At 37.0% G+C, this 765-nt stretch overlaps 1 long non-coding RNA gene across 1 annotated transcript in view; it reads left to right on the forward strand.

Moving 5' to 3' along the window:
* The window catches only part of LOC142353191 (uncharacterized), a 39,794-nt gene extending 39,680 nt beyond the window's left edge, over positions 1 to 114 (forward strand). The window contains exon 3 of the long non-coding RNA XR_012761034.1: positions 1 to 114. This exon is cut by the window's left edge and continues 19 nt beyond it. This is a non-coding gene — a long non-coding RNA (uncharacterized LOC142353191).
* The last annotated feature ends 651 nt before the right edge of the window (positions 115 to 765 follow it).

The raw sequence follows: 765 nt of genomic DNA on the forward strand, positions 1-765 counted from the left end.
AGTATGCATTAATTTTATCTGGAAACGTCTACAATCTAACGCCTCGACATTATCCCTCGGGAATCCAATCTTATTTCATGCTTAATAGCCCAAATTGCAACCCCCAGCCCCCAATTCCCCCCCCCCCCCCCCCCTCACTGTTACCTCTCTTCTTCCTGTAACACACCCTTGCTCCCATACTTAACCCAGTAACACTTTAGCCCTTCGCCGCGCAGTAACATCCTATATACAATACAAAGCCATCCGCCCCCTCAATAATTTTAACCCACCTATTTTATGTCCTGCCCCCCATTTATATACCTGTCTAAAATTGCGTCCTTGTTTGCACATTGCCAAATTATTTTTGTTCACACTCCCATTTTAGTACTACCCGATGTCGCTTAACCAAATTATTACTGAATTGAAAATCAAGACATATATTTATCACTAAACGAGAATTCCGTCTTATCAAAAATCGAAGCAACTTTATAGACTTTATGACTTTATAGATCGCCGCAGAATCAAGGTTAGTGTTCCAGTTTTCAAAAATGTCGAGCTTAAATCAAAATTGATATTTTTCCATCAGAAGCGCTTTATTTTTTTGAAACCATTATAAAAAATAGGAAATTTACAAGTTCTGGAACATTGAAAAATTCAATTTGTTATTATTGATTTGCAGAAGGTTGGTGTAATTTTAATAAAACGTCTGATCAGTATTTTATTTTTGGTCGGGGTTACTTCCGCTTCAGAAAAATGTCTTTTAACCACATTTTTTGACAGATTTTC

Source organism: Convolutriloba macropyga, chromosome 14 (genome assembly GCF_964194025.1).
Source record: "Convolutriloba macropyga chromosome 14, txConMacr16.3, whole genome shotgun sequence".
Lineage (NCBI taxonomy): Eukaryota > Metazoa > Xenacoelomorpha > Acoela > Convolutidae > Convolutriloba > Convolutriloba macropyga.